Genomic DNA, 13,743 nt, shown 5'->3' with positions numbered 1-13,743 from the left:
CTGGTTGATACAGGGGCCGATGTGTCTATTATGAAATACTCAGTTTATAAGCGCTTGCCTGCGGTGAAGCTCAATAAATGTACATCTGTTCTGGGTGGTATGGGAAAAGTCAGTACAATCGATCAGTACAATCGATCGAATCGTACAGTCGATTCAAAAGTTCGTTGTGGTACCAGATAGCAAAATTGAATTTGATGCGCTGGTTGGATACGTTTTTGTGTCAAAGTTTCATTTTGCCCTGAATGAGAATGGATTTACCTTTTCTTCGTCGTCAGCTCAGGAGGATCACGCTGACCTTAATCAGATGAGTATTTATAATATCGTTGAAACAAAAGTTGATAAAAATGCTCCCTGCAGTACAAACCGAGCATTGAGTCGCTGCAGCAGGAGCGGAGCAGCGTACGTGGCGATGCGAGCAGCAAGGAACGCTTGCAGCTGGAGCGTGAGCTGCAGGAGGCGCGTCAACAGCTTCAAACGAGTAATGCAAGCATGAGCGAGGCGCAAAGGCGGGAGCAAAAGTTGCAGAAAGACTTAGCCAAGTTGCAACTGGAACAGCAGCAACAGAGCAGCGACAACGAGGTGGCCATGAAGGAGCTGAAAGAGCGACTGGAGATCACAAACACCGAGCTGCAGCACAAGGAGCAGTTGGCACGAGAAGATACACAAAAGATCGTCGACTTGAAGACGCCAGTCGAGGCCATTCAGGTGGCCAATGCCAATTTATCAGCCAAAAATGCTGAGCTTTCGACAGTGCTGGAAGTGTTGCAGGCAGAGAAGAATGAAACGATGCAAAGCTTTGAGTTGTTCGAGATGGAGGCGGACATGAATGCCGAAAGACTTATTGATAAGCTGCACGGCATGAAGCAGGAGCTGGAGCAAACGCACAGCGCACTTAAGTTGCAGAAGAGCAGCAACAAGCAATTGCAGGAGCAACTGCAGGAGTTGCAAAACCAATCAGAATTCGCAAGGCACCGCTGTCGAGGTAGCTGAGCAACTGCGTCAGCTGAATCAGTCGAATGGTGAATTGCAGGAAACTGTGCAACAAAAGCAGTACGACAAAAAGCGTAAACAGGTGTATGACTACAATGAAGGTGACTTTGTTGCTGTGAAGCGGACACAATTCTTTGCTGGGAAGAAATTACACAATAATTACTTGGTCCATATGAGGTAATAGAAGTGAAACGCAATGGGCGTTTTGAAATCAGAAAAGCTGCACAGACAGAGGGGCCCAATATTAGTAACACAACTTCTGACAATATGAAGCTGTGGCAGTACGTCGGGTACAACGATTATTGTTTGTCGTCTGGGACAGACGATGCTTATCAGGATGGCCGAATGTGAAGTATGGCACTACTGGTTACTGGCAACGAGTGGCAACGCGAGCTTAGTGAAAGGATACGGCAGCACTGATCATGAAAACGAGATCGACGAGAAGTTGGTGTGTCGGCGTTGACAGGAACAGTTGTCCTCTAATCGTGTTGATCATTAATCTGTTTAATTTATCATTACTTCATTACTTTTATATTTTCTATCAATAAATTACTCTAATTTGTTACATACATTATAGGGCCAGAGAAGCATCCTTCTACATGTTACATACATTTCCTTTCGGCACAAAGTTATAATACCCTTCTACCCTATGGGTAGCGGGTATAAAAGGAAGTTATTAAAGAAATACTTTTCTATGGGCAAAAACGCCTACTTACTAGGAGTCTTAGTTGCTTTGGCTGACAATCTAGTATAAAGTGCCGAGTGTGGTATTTTTGAATGCGATACTATATCGATATACCAAATATAACATTTGGTATATTTTAGTATTTTGTAATATTTTCGGTATATTTTGAAAAGATACCGCAATATTTTGCTTTTATTCAAAAAGGGGAGCGGGTATCTCACAGTCTCACAGCCTAGCACACTCGACTGTAACTTTCTTACTGGTTTATTCTCACTCGCTGTCTATGCACTTCTTTATTTTTATACCCGTTGCCCATAGGGTAGAAGAGTAGCATATCTTTGTGCCGGCAGGAAACCCCATAACCCTATAAAGTATATATATTCTTGATCAGCATCAATAGCCGAGACGATTTAGCCATGTCCGTCTGTCCGTCTATGTGTCTGTCAGTCTGTCCGTATGAAACACTGGATCTCAGAGACTAAAAAGAGATAGAGATATATTTTTTTCGAAAGTATTGTTATGTTTGCACGCAGATCCAAAATTCCAAATATTAAGAAAATTTTTATTTTCTTGGCCCCGAGGCCTTAAGAATTTTGGGACTAATGTTGGATCTTTTTCCCAACAGAGTTATTCCAATACGCCTGCTTCCTTTTGCGATGTTGATAGAAAAGATATATTCTTGTTGGTGCAGATCTTACCAAGCTCAAGTGAGAGCAAAATTCACCAAATGTTGAATTTGCAACTGTCACCTTACAGCGCTGTAACTCTCCACTGCACCCACATTCCTATCGTAGACCTATGCTCGCCTAAATATTTAAATTTAAATCGTAATATCCTATGTATTATTTAATTTGTTGAATTTTGTTGTTGTTTTGGTTTAATGTATGGGTGGATGTGGGATGTAATAGTTTTCCTATAATTTTTATCGTCGTTAGTAGAAAGTTGCGTAACCGTGGGTCTTTTGAGATTGTCTGTTTATCAATATAGGAGTTTTTGACAATAACCTCCAAAATTTGATGAGATATTCGGCTAACTCGGTGGAGAACGGCGTCTTTACGTTCACGCTTGAAGACCACTAACGGAATTCTTTTAATTAATAGAGAGTTGTTGAAAGAGATATCGGTCACGCTATAAGTGAAAAGGAACACACTCGTTTAACGTAAACAGAATCAGAACGCACCCGCTGCCGACAAGTCTGCACGAATTCTTTACATTCAAACGCGGTAAAAGGTATTCCATTGACGGTTGTACCTTTCTAACTAATTTTATAATTAAAACTTGAATTAACTATTAAATATTTAAATGTTTTTCTAATTTGTATTACCTTTTGTAATTGTCAGGTTTTATATTTTGGTTTATTTCACAACTTGTTCTTTATCTCCTCACGTTCTCTACATAGTGATCGCACTTTCGTCTCGTGCCCGATCGATAGGTGTATCGATTAATCGATTAATTCTTAATGTTACCTTATGCTATATTTAAATCTAGTATTTACAATATTTACATTCGGCCGACCTGACTACAGATCGACCACAATCTACATACAAAGAGCAATTGTATCATTAACATCAGCTTAAGGCGAGCAGGCTCTAAAATGCCTCTAAAGGTCAATTGAGTTAACTGACAGTCATCAATATCAACTACTTCATATCTGTCATGATCAAAAACACGGTTTATCTTATAGGGCCCCGGTACTTTGGGGCAAATTTCTTATTAACTCCTGCTGTAGTATCTACATTCCGAATGGCTACATAGTCACCGACGTTATATTCTCTAGGAGCTCTATGTCTCTTACCATAAAACTGTTCATTTCTTTTCTGGGAATTTTGAATGTTGACAGATGCCTGCTCACGGAGTTTCACAATATCTCTAGGTTCATCATTGAATTTATTATCTAAATATTCAGAAAGCTCATCAACTATAGGTCCCTTTTGTATTACTCCAAACAATAGAATACTAGGAGCTACTTGGGTGCTACTGTGTACTGCATTATTAATTGCAAATTCAGCTTTATTGAGTAATTTATACCAGTCGGCTCAAAGGTTCTGCAAATTTTCCTAGCATTGGTGTCAAAACCCGATTCACCCGCTCTACTTGGCCGTTAGCCTGTGGCGCTCCAGTGGCCACCTTTATATGTTCTATATCACGTTCTTGATAAAAGGTGGTGAACTCAAACGACGTAAGACAAGTACCGCGATCAGATATAATCCTTTGAGGTCGGCTATAAAAGTCAAAATATTTACTTAACGCATCTCTCACTTCTCTAGTGCTAGTTGTATTTACAGGAAAGAGTTTCACAAACTTAGTAAAGGCGTCAATAACAACTAAAAGGTGCTTTCTCTTTGAAATTAAACTCGGTAGGGGCCTAAATGGTCTATATGGAGTGTATGAAATGGGACACATGGCTTCGGGATACTGTGCAATGTTGTATCATGAATAGATCTCGGCACTGAATGCAAAATGCACGAAAGGCAATTTCTTATAAAACGCTCCACCTTAGTTCTCATATCTGGGAACCAATAAGTCCGTCTCAAATCCTTAACGCACTTGTCCGCTGCTAGGTGTCCTAATTTTTCGTGCGATTTCCTAATAATCTGCTCTTGCAAACATGCAAACGGGTACATACAAACAATAGGAATCATTTCCATTCTTTCTGCATACTAGTCCATCTCTGAACTCAAAGCTACCCAAGGTTCCATTCTCTAGTTTCTGTCTCAATCGAACTATTTTCTTATCCCTCATTTGTTCCGTTTGTAAAATCAAGTCTACATCCTCAGGTGTTGCCCCACTACTCCAGCTAAAGGTATTGATTTCAAAAACGCGTCCTCACGAAACTGATATTTATAAACTTTATCATCTCCCCAGGCCCTTTACCACCGTCCATGTAATCCCTATTCACATCCTCGCAATTAACTCCACCGTTATCTAAAGAATCTTCACTAAGGTTCTCTTCCATTATAACTCGTAGTCTCTCTAAAGGATCTTCACAAAGGCTATCTAACAACGCACTATTCCCTGGTGTGTCTCTACGGATTTCTAAAAGGCTTTCTATAAGGTTGTCGCTACTGATTCCCACAAGGTTGTCTCTACGGTTCTCAACTAAGTTTTCTCTATGGTTCTCTCTACGGTTCTCTATGCGTTCTTCCTCAAAGTTTTCTAACAAGTCATCGTCGCCACTAAACTCACTATTTTTAGGGTCTTAGCAACTTCTACCTGTCTGCTTAAAGCATCCACATGGTCCATATTAACACCGGGTCTGTGCATAATTGAAGAATCGTAATTTTCCAACTCAAGGGACCACCTAGAGTTTTCCTATTAAGAGTTTGCACTAGCGAATTGCAATCCGTAATTATTCTAAACGGCCTATGCTCTAGGTATACTCTAAAACGGCGTAACGCATTAATTATCGCAAGCGTTTCCAACTCAAAACTATGGTATCACGCCTCTGCCGCTGTAGTTTTACCGGAATAAAACGAAACAGGATGCATTTTTCCATCATCCTGCCGCTGCAATAGTATAGCTCAAAACCATGTGAACTGGCATCAGTATGAAGCTCAGTTTCTCTCCCAGGACTGAAAATCGCTAAAACGGGTGGGTTAGCTAAAGCACTTTTCAAATTTTCAAACGCCCTCAATTGCTCATCATTGAGTGGAAAAGGACCACCTTTCTTTAATAACTCAGTCAAGGGTCTAGCTATTCTCGCAAACGACAGGACAAAACGTCTAAAATACGAAAAGAATCCTAAACATGAGTGAAGGGTATGGACATTCTGTGGCACAGGAAATTTCTCGAGGCTACCAAATGTGTTTCGCTCGGCTTTATCCCATATTTACTAACATTGTACCCTAGGAACTCGCATTCTTTCTTAAGAAATACACACTTCTTCTTATTTATCTACAAATTATTTTCGCTAATTCGATCCAAAAGTTTTCCCAACATCTCCAAGTGTTCATCTACAGTCTTAGTGGCAATAACTATATCATCCATATAAATAACTACTCTTTTTCTCGAGTAAGGTCTGAAAATGTTTCCGAGATAAATCGTTGAAACACTGCAGGACCATTCTTCAAACCAAAAGGCATCCTCAGGTACTCGTATTGTCCTTGAGGGGTAACAAACGCTGTATACGGTACGGATTTTTCTTCGACCTCTATTTGATGAAATCCGCTTTTGAAATCATTCACAGAAAAACAACAAATACTCAAGGCAGTCTTCAATAAGAGGTAAAGGGAAATTATTTGACGATACGTTTGCTTAAGCCACGGTAGTCAACGCACATTCGAGTTTCACCAGACTTTTCTTCACAAGAACTAAAGGTGACGCATAGGGTGAAGCACTAGGACGTATAACGTTTTCTTTAGCAAATCATCGACAATTTCTGCAACTTTCTCTCTCAAAGTAAGACAAACGCCTAGGGAAACAATAAAAGGGAGTGGTATCGGTTAATCTGATGGACATACGATATCTAGTTTTAACATTATAATCGTATTGGTTGTTAGAATAATGACTTTGAATAGTTTTCTGACACCTTCCCGCTATTTCAAGTCCAAACTCCGTTCCTATCTTAAAAGAGTCCTCTCTAAATGGTTCTATACACGCCAAGAAATCGTCCGCGGTATCGACAACATCCAAAGATTCTCCAGAATTTATGTTATTTAAGCCTATGTTATAATTAGAATGATTATTATCCAACTTATGATTACTATTACGTATTTTATGTGTAGCATTTGCATTTACGGTGAAAAGAGAAGCACAGTTTGACTGATTAGTATTTATTTTTAACGAACTTAAGGGTGAATGATACTCAGCATTAATGTTTTTCCTATGAACTAATTGAACTTCAATGATCTTAAGTGAATCTCGCCCTAATAATATAGGTAATGGCAGAATATTATCATCGACTATATTTAAAGATATTGAATAGGTTTTTGAACAAAATTTAACAAAGCACTTCCATGTGCCCCAAACTGATATGGGATGTCCTCCTAGTCCATAATACTTTGATCTTTTCAAATTTAAAACAACATTATTCGGAATCAAAGCTTACGGGGCTACCGGTATCAAGCAAACTTACAATACGTATATATTTTCCCATTTCACCTAGCCATCCTCATAATTCCAAAGTCCTGCACTGCTGCTACCATAGTCGTCGTCTTTCGCCTGGGGCACTGCTGGTACTTGTGATCCACACTGTAACACTTAAAACAGGCTCCATCCGGTCTCTTAGGTTGTCGGCAATTCCTCGCCAAATGGCCCATTCCTCGACAATTATAGCAGCGAATAGCTTCAGGATCCTGCATATAATTGGCACGAACTTGAGGCTTCATCATCTTAGGCTGCTCCTCTCCTTTCGACGGCTGGACGGGCACCTTCTTTATTTTGTCATAAATCGTAATTTTGTGCGCAGCTCATCCAACGATTCGCAATAAGCCATTGCAGACGCAGCTCCCGAATTGTCTCCTAAGCCTTCAACGACGAATCGAATTATATCCTCCGTTGCCACCTCGACTTGTCGCGCAATGCCGCACATGACGAAAAATATTGTAGGGCGCTCTCATTCTTCGACTTCATTCTGGCTTCTAATTGCTTGAAGACGTCGAACACGGTGACCCTGAGATCGAACACGGCTATCAACTCCGCTCGCAGTACCGGCCAAGTGAGAGCAGCCGTCTCAATCATGAATGATATGGCCGATCCTGTCAACAAACGTTTGGCGAAAATGAAACGTTTTTCTTCGAAACGCAGCATGTATCCATTATTTTACAAAATCGTCGATCCAGCGCGTCACAGGGTATCCAGTATCCCCGAAAAGGTTGGATTAGGCATTCAAGTCACTCATGTCGATGTCTTCTCCTCGAGCTGGTTTAATCTGGTTCAACGCATTTTCCAAATCAGCGACACGTTTACGCGCAGCAATTCAGCATCTCGACTTGTTGCAAATGTTGAATTTCTGCCTCTACGTTCGCCGCCACTTGATCACGATGCTGCATGTTCACGACCGCAATGTTCGAAACTTCCAGAACCTCGCCAGACGCCGCCGCACTGCCGCCATTTCTCGGAACACTATCGCTGTGTCTCTCACTCTCTTGCCCAATAGGGGCAATTTCACCACCACCGACGCCAACGTGGTCATCCGGACTTGAGAATGCCGCTCCTACAGGCGAGCCGTTGCTCAGCTCCCGCTCCTCCAGATGAAGCTCCTCCACTTTTCCTTCCTCCATATTTGCCATAACAACCTCGCAGCCGCCCGCAATTGATAAATGGTAGCGTCTTACTCGAAACGCACGTGTTTTCTCTCCAAAATCGCAACTAGCTCACGTCTTGATTTTCTCAATATATCTTTATATCGCATTATACGGAGTTTCTCGTTTTTCGCGCCTTTACCCCACACCTGATATGTAATTGTCAGGTTTTTATATTTTGTTTATTTCACAACTTGTTCTTTATCTCCCTCACGTTCTCTACATAGTGATCGCACTTTCGTCTCGTGCCCGATCGATAGGTGTATCGATTAATCGATTAATTCTTAATGTTACCTTATGCTATATTTAAATCTAGTATTTACAATATTTACACTTTTTTCATTTTGGTGGTGTATGTATGACTTTTATCGTTTTTTCAATTGGTTTTATTTTTACCAATTTTACAGGTATGCGACAAATTGGATGTGTGCATTAAGGTTGACGTTACTGTTGATGTGCGACATACTGATATATATGAGTGTGAGCCAGCAATAATAAATCATCTTGCACGTGCTCGCCACTGGCTGGAGTACGCAGATTGGCAAAAATCTTTTATTCTTTTTACCAATTATCGAAGCGCATTGATTCAAAGGAACGACTTATAGTTTTTATAGATACTTTAGGTGCGTGTCAGCCACAATAACTGTACAGTTATCACATCTTGTGAAACTCGTAAAACAAATAGTTTTCGCACTAGAACCTCTCGATGATATGGAAGTTAATGTACTTGCACGAATGCTTCATATTATAAAATCCACATTTAAATTTATAATTGGAAGTAATGAGCTAAATATATTAATGGAGGAATATTATGGGACAATGGTTAATGATCTATGCGATTTGTGCAGAATGGGAGTTTATACCAAAGTCACAGTGCCGAGCAGAATCTGAGTCATAGATAACTTTCGAAACCGTCTTGAACAAATGTCAGTTTTACAGCCACAAGGATTGGAACATATAAATAACTGGCTGCATGCACATTGGAAATTAAGCACATGTTTATGTTTTATGGGAATGGGAACAGCACGGCGACTGCACCCAGTTGAAGGTCCCAAAATAATTGAGCGATCAACTTTACAATGCGTATGGAAAGCTTCGACTCAGATCTCGAAGAAGCTATAATCATCGAGTCAGCGGACTCAATGCATACTCTTATTTTCACTTTTGCAAGAATCACGAGATAATCTGCGAAGTGATGAAGTTTTAATTTCGATTCGAAGTCATAAGCAAAGTCAGTACTGGTGGTATCCAGAGCAAGAATCAAAAACGCAGGTTCTAGTTGTTAATGCTTATACGGCAAATACACTCTGGGAGAAAACAAAGTTGCTATCGAAACCATTTCAATACATATCTAAATTGAAAATGAATTTTTCAGCGAACGATCCAAAAATATGAAGCTAGGTATTAAAAGCCATATGAATCAAAGAGGCATTGAATTTGATGATCCCGAAGAAGATGTGGCAAGTTGATATAAACTACCGTGTGTTACTTAGAATGACAAATGTTCCAAAGCTGAAAGATATGGATATTGAGAACGCCACTTGCTTAGTGAAAAATAGTATTGTGCAACCCATAGCTCTATTACTTCGGAACCGTTGTGAGAAAGCACGTCCAGTTTACATTTATCTTCGGGCGGATAACCCTCTGAAAATTGGGATTCTTTTTATGAGATGGGTGCCTTCTTTGCATTCACAACAGAAGTGCGGAGTTGTCGAATTTGGAGCTATGCCCGCCCTGAACCTAACTGTCAGACTATATCCTGCATACCAGAAATGAACAAAAGTGCTTCATTAGGTATTCATTGTCGTTGTAACTTTATTAGCGATTTAGATGCTGATGCTAAACCCCTAATAGCTGTTCGGATGAATCTTAAATGTCATTTAGAGCGTCCAGAAGTAAAAGAAATTTCCTGATAATAATATGTTATATTTTAATACCCACTACAGCTATCGTAAAATGAAAAGAGTAAGCCACTGGAATAAACGTGTATACCTGGAAGAAAATTACAGCGGAAAACTTTGTTCTGATGGTGATATAGATGTTAAATTAACATTAATAGGTAGATTTAACTCGGGCTCGTCATCAAACATAATTGTATTATTTCACTCATCACGGGACAACTAAGTTTAGTTATTTATCAGGACTTCCTCTATACAAATTTTAGCCGTAATAATACGATATCCTTTCGACTTAATCGACTGCTTCTTCAGTTACCAGCGCACCTTTCACTTGGGCATGATAATTCGTTCATTAATCCACATTTTTTTTGCCGGAACGTTGTGTTAACTGATATTCTATTGGAACAATCGCAATATTTTCATTTTCAACGTTGGATACATGATAATGCAAAGCAATATAGATACAAATCCGCAAAAATATTTAACAACTTAACAAATTTTAAAAAGAGCGCATGTGGAGAATGCGTTTCTCTTATGCTATAGAAATTTATATTGAAAACTGGTACTTATTTCAATCATTAATTGGATCATGGCGTTTTGAATTTGCCGCGAATCTTTGTGCTTATGGGAGCGCTCTTGCATTTATATTATTAAAATTTTCATATCAATATGTGCTGTAATTGTTTATTTTGGACGCTCCGAACCGATGGCCTATAATCCAAGCTTTAAAAGGTACAATTAGATTAATGTTGTTATGTGGCTTTGCGTATACTATTTGTGTGCAACTTATTTGGGTGAAGCTATAATGATTGTAATTTATCGTATAATTTCAAACTACGAATAAAATTAATTGAATAAAATTATCATAAAATTCTTTTAAAAAGAAACTTCTGTTCGGGATTTGGTGAGCTTTAGAATTTTGACTGATCTCTAACAACTGTAACTAATTCGAGAAGTGGGCAGAAAACTGGAGGCGTACCCTACCTATATTGACGACTAATGCTCGGAGAAAGTGGGGCGGGTTTACCATTGTGCAAATCCACCAATATCAGGAGATAGATACTTTTAACTTCGCAATTGAAGACGAATTAGAGGAATGTAAAGAGTTCAGATTAGAACATCTTAACGCAGAACAAATAGAAAGGCTAAAGAAAATATTGTATGAATTCCGTGATATTCAGTATAGAGAAGTTGACAATTTGACTTTCACAAGTACTGTTAAGCATGCCATTCAGACAAAATATGAAGATCCAATATATAAAAACTATACAGGTGACCACAGACATACGATCAAGTGGTAAAACCAAATAAATGAAATGATAGAACAGGGTTTAATAAGAAAATCAAAACCCCTCTTGTTCTCCAATTTGATATTTCTAATCAAAATCCCCCGTTGTTCTCCAATTTGGATAGTTCCAAGGAAAATAAATGCTTAAGCAAACAAAAATTCCGATTAGTCATCGTCTACAGGATGATGACAAATTTCCCATACCAAATATGGATGGGATTTTGGATAAATTAGGCAGATGTGTTTAGACGATTGGTCGCCGTCGCGACGAATTTATGTGAATGCAATAGCACCTTTTTGAAGATAGGAGAATAATTAAGAGCATGTGTCACGTACGAGAAATGAGTGTGGTAGTGAAAATGTCACTTCCCAACCTATAGAAATTAGCTGGTCCTCAAGCATTTCAGGGTACATAAGTGGGACTGGTTTTTTGTAATTTCAATTTCAGCATTAGCACTTGTGTTCGTTTCATTTTTCTTACATATTTTGATTGCGTTGAAAAGTGTTTTGATTTTCTTACATGCTAAGTAGAATTTAACAATAAGAATTGTAGGGGTGAGCGTTGTCCGTTAATTTCCAATTTGAATTTAAATTGTATGGTGGTATCAATGTTTGCGACGCGAGTGTTGTGCAATCTAACAGCTGCGCGCGATAACATCCGCATTCGATGAAAGACGTACTCGTTAACAGATGTAAGTATTTAATCTAGTAATCGAATATTTGAGGTGAGTTGGCAGGATCACTTTTGCCATTCACATTGGTATCGTATTAAACAATATCGATACCACACTTAGATTACTCAGACAATATCGATACCCACGCTTAGTCTAGGCTAGACCATCTCTTTTTAATTGGCAAGCTCGAGAGAAAAGTTGAGCCGCAGCAAAAGAATAAATTAAATCTGACGACATCCAACATTATTAATTATTGGTGTTGCTTGAGAGTACGCACTAATCAAAGTGCATTTTTCTGATATTGTTTGGCCTTCTCGTTGGTTCTACAAGGTACGTAGCGAGAAAACCAAAATTCTTTATTTTCATGAGTACCCTTTTTTGGTGTAGACTATTGTGTGTGTTAAATCACGTGGCGACGGCCACAGTTCAGCACACACCAACTGATCTGCAACTGCAGAGGCCCCGCGCCAAAAAGGCGAGGGAACAACTTTGCAAAGGAAGGTTCCACCAAGCGCCCAGATATTTGTAATTTAGTCACCAGTTAAGTGATGCCAAAGACAGCAGGAGGCAGTAGAAGCTACGTCAAGCTACGGCGGCTCCAAGAAGGAACACTAGCCTCGGACAAACCCCTTTTGATAGAGAACGGATCAGCATAGTAGAGCTGTACCTATCGAACCGTTGATCGTTGCCACTTCTCGTTACCATTGTGGAAGTTGCGCCATGCGCTGTTGAGGCTTGCTACGATTCGGTGCTATGTGTTGCTGAGCCTGCGCCACTCGTCGTCATTGAGATCTCTGCCGCCATTCGTCATCGTAGAGTTTGCGGATCTCTAATATGAGGTTCTGCTGACTGTGCGATTGCCACTTGAGGCCACTGCCGATTTTCGTTGCTGCTTCTGACGCCGCCGATAGTGATATTGCACTTGCTCCCGCTTTTGTTGCTGTTCTTTTCTTATATAATTTTTCATTAACTTATGAATTGTTCAATAAAGTAACGTAAATTCAAATCAAAACGAGTAAGAAAGCTACAGTCGATTGTGCTCGACTGTGAGATACCCGCTACCCATTTTGAAGAAAAGCAAAATATTACGGTAATAATCTCAAAATATTAAAAATAAATATGCATGTTTTCTCGATCGGGATTTGAACCACCACCGACCGGGTGGTTAAAAAAAAGTTTGTACCTCGAGCGGGCTCGAACCCGAACACCACAACATGCTGGACTTGACTCTACCACCTGAGCTATCGGATTGCTTATGAACTCTTTATGCATACAGATACTAATATAGACGAGCATGTACATACAATACATACATAGCAGGCGGTTTTGCTCATACAAAAGTATTTCTTTAATAAAATCCACAATTTTATTTATAATTGTTGTAAATACGATTAAAAACAAAAATAAAAGTTTGTACCCCGAGCGGGCTTGAACCCGAGTTCCCGAGTATCACAACACGAATATGCTTGCACTCTACCAATAAAGCTATTGCAGTGCCTCGATGCATACAGATAGAGGCGAGCATGTACACATACGTAGAAAGCGGTTTTGCCCATACAAAACTATTTCTTTAATAACTTAAACAATTTTTATCTGATTGCAACCAAAATTTGCACGTCTTTATCGTAGTAGTACTGTAAAATATGCCGTATTTTCTTTATTTTGCTCCATGTTTGTGACGCTATAACTCACGAACGACTCAAGACAAACAACAATAAATCAAACACGTGTTAGCGCGGGAAAAGAGCTATCCAAAAGGTATCGCATGAACCGATTCGATAAATAGAACTAGAACTACGCGCTTGCAAAGACACCTATCGGAAATACCGCAAGACTTTTTGGCCAACCTTATATTACTCTCGTTATTATTGATTTGCAGGAGCGGGAGTGGGCGAAATTTGAAACAAACTTGATCTGCGTACAAACATAACAAATACAGTTGAAAAAATTATAGCTCTATCTCTTA

General features: G+C 39.5%; 1 pseudogene; it reads left to right on the top strand.

Moving 5' to 3' along the window:
• The first annotated feature begins 1,327 nt into the window (after positions 1 to 1,327).
• Positions 1,328 to 11,939, top strand: LOC132798053 (uncharacterized; annotated as a pseudogene).
• The last annotated feature ends 1,804 nt before the right edge of the window (positions 11,940 to 13,743 follow it).

The sequence above is a fragment of the Drosophila nasuta genome, unplaced genomic scaffold (genome assembly GCF_023558535.2).
Source record: "Drosophila nasuta strain 15112-1781.00 unplaced genomic scaffold, ASM2355853v1 ctg75_pilon, whole genome shotgun sequence".
Classification (NCBI taxonomy): domain Eukaryota; kingdom Metazoa; phylum Arthropoda; class Insecta; order Diptera; family Drosophilidae; genus Drosophila; species Drosophila nasuta.
This window is presented reverse-complemented; position numbering and strand designations above follow the sequence as displayed.